The following is a 2,803-nucleotide window of genomic DNA, read 5'->3' on the forward strand; positions in this document are numbered from 1 at the left end:
TGTCCTGCCTCTGGACTGCTTCTCATTCGTGCATGCATTCCTCACATCCACAGAACACCCAGCTTGTGCCAGCCATGGTGCTAGGAGCTATGGAGACAGCGGTGATCTCGACAGGCACACCTAGTCCTGTGCAGCTCCCAGGTTACCTGAGGAGGCAGAGCTCAAGTCAACAACCACAGAGTTGTGACAGATCATGCTTCATGTGAAGGCGAAACCAACTGATGCTAAGAGTGGGAGCTTGGGTGTGGGTGTTTGATTACATCTGACCTTTTTCAGAGAGAAGGAGCTAAGAAAAGGAAGAAAAAGCAGCTTGAGTGTGGGAGAGTGATCAGGGAAAGCCCCTCAGAGGATGGGATGATGAAACAGACTGAAGGATGAGACAGCAGCACTGTTAAAAGGGGACAGGGGCCTTGCAGCAGGCAAGCAGAAGGTCCAGTCCTGGGGGCCGGTGGGGCAGGGTGTGAGGCAGGCTTGAGAGAAGCTCTGGGGCTGTGTGTAGGTGACACAGGGTGAGGCACTGGAGAGGGCAGAGGGGCCCTGTCCTGTGGGCTTCCAGCTTCCTGCCTTAGGAGGAAACCCCAAGTGTCCTGAGGGACAGGTTCATTCTCTTTGGAGAATGTCTCTCTCTTGCTAGTTCTGTTTTGGTTTGGAAATTTTAGCGAATATGCAGGCATTGGAGAGGTGCGACACATCGTAAAGGGCATTTAGAAACTCAGTTGGTTGCAGGTCTGAGATCCTTTCTTGGAATTTTCATTTCCTAACTGCAAAGCGAGAAGGGTAGCTTCAGGGTTCTATTAGGGCACTTCCAGCTTTAGCAGTCGGGGTTTCCAGGCCCAGCTAGACTTTGCTAGCTGATGATGTTTTCAGTTTGGGGTTCACAGACGAAGGAGTTTCTCCTGTTGACTTTCCAGCAGGGCAAGGCCATGGGGAATGACTTGCTCATGAGCTGGGAGAGCTGCCCCTTCAGGCATGTGGGTGAGGGATTGGGGGGTTGGATAAAGTTTCAGCCCCTGACAGAAGGTTCTGGAAGAAGGAGGAACTAGCCAGAAGAGGTTGCAGGAGTTTATGAGCTAGTGGAAGGTTCAGTAGGGACTCGCAGGGGTCTGGTATGTCTAAGCTGGAGGTCAGCACTTGTAAGATCTTTCTAAAATCGCTCGAAATGTTGTCATATTCCTGGGTTATTTTTATAATTCTTTTTGTTTTCCATTAAAGCAATTGCCAGTAAAACATTTCTGAGGAAAAGATCCCCTGGGCTAATTTGGGGATCAGCAAATTAAAGAGGAAGCAGAAGAAGCTGGTCCCAACTGCAGCGGGGCCTGGAGGCTCAGGATAGCTCCTGGTATGGCAGTGGGATATGTATGGGGCAACAAACTTGCCTGCATTTTCCAGTTTCTGGAGAAGGGAGTAGTTTCCTAAACTTGCTGGCCTTTGGAGAGAGGCAGGAACGATTTGCTTTGTAATCCATCCTCGGGAGAGGAATGTGTTTGCCCCAGTGAGAGAAAGCCTTGATCATTGCAAAAAGGTGTCGACCCCTGGGTCATGCTCCGCCTGCCCAGTGAGCCCTGGCCAGCCCCCAGCAAGCTGAGCTGGGATGGCCAAGGGCAGCGCGTGTGACCCAAGCGTCTTTCTGTCTCTCCTTGGCTTGCGACCAGCCCTCATGGGTGAGTCAGCCCTGAAGCCTGCAATCCCAGCAACAAATCACAGAAGAGCAGAACATCCCCCTTCAGGCTCTTCAGACACCACTGCCACGGTGTCACCCCTCAGCCCGTGGCATCTGCAATGAAATGTTTGCTGCTTCCAAACATGAAACTGGGGAGGGAGAGGGCAGCCAGAAACTCAGCCCTCACCTTCCCCTCCCTCCAGGCCCGCCCCTTCGTGCTCCACTGGGCAGCCCTGCCTTTGTTTTGCTCTCCTGAGCTGTAGTCAGTAACGTAAGTCACATTCCAAGCACTGACCAGAATGTTGTGAAGGAGGAGATAAGAGTTCCTGACCTCCTGAGGCATTCCAAAGAAGAAACAACTATTCGTTTCCAAAGGAGAACAATTTTGGCAGAAAGAGTAAGATAGAGGGAGATGAAGAGAGGAGGGAATCTCCTCGTGAAAACTGGATTTGGGAAATGGGTAAAACTATTGTCATGGTGAATGGCTGGAATTTGATGAGATTTTTAGCTGCATTCTTAGGTTGTTATAAGGAATCGGCTTTGTATCATTCACTGTTCCTGTTCCTGGCCACAGTCCCACAGTCCCAGATAGGGCTTAAGCCACTGCTGTCCCAGACTTCAGACCAATAGTTCAGATGACCTCAGGGGACTGGGATTCCCGGCTCAGCAGAGAGCACCTCCCACCTCTGCCATGGGTAATTGGGCAGATACTCCTGATGTGGTTTTGTTGTTGTTGATGATTTTGAGAAAAGAGTCTTGGAGAGTGCTCTGGGAACGTGTTTAGGAGGATAACATGACCTCTCTAAGCACCCTCTCTGGGTTGAGACTGCAGTGCATGGGATCCTGGTTCAGAAGCTGCAATTCCACACAGCACCTGGAGTCCAGGGCTTGGGACACAGTGGTCGATGAATATTTGTGACACGGAGGCTTCCTGGGGAACACACACCAAACCAAAAGGGATGGAGGAGGCTGTCTTCACTGGAGCTATGGGGACACTTCTCCGTGCGGGCACCGTGCTGTCTGTGTCCATGGTTCTGTTTGATCTTCACAGCCTCCGCAGAGCTGCTGCTCCTTGCAGCCCTCTGCTTGGCTCATGCATTTCATACGCTTTCTTTGGGGATCACGTGCTCTCTGACTGCCCAG

This window comes from Callithrix jacchus, chromosome 10, assembly GCF_049354715.1.
Source record: "Callithrix jacchus isolate 240 chromosome 10, calJac240_pri, whole genome shotgun sequence".
Lineage (NCBI taxonomy): Eukaryota > Metazoa > Chordata > Mammalia > Primates > Cebidae > Callithrix > Callithrix jacchus.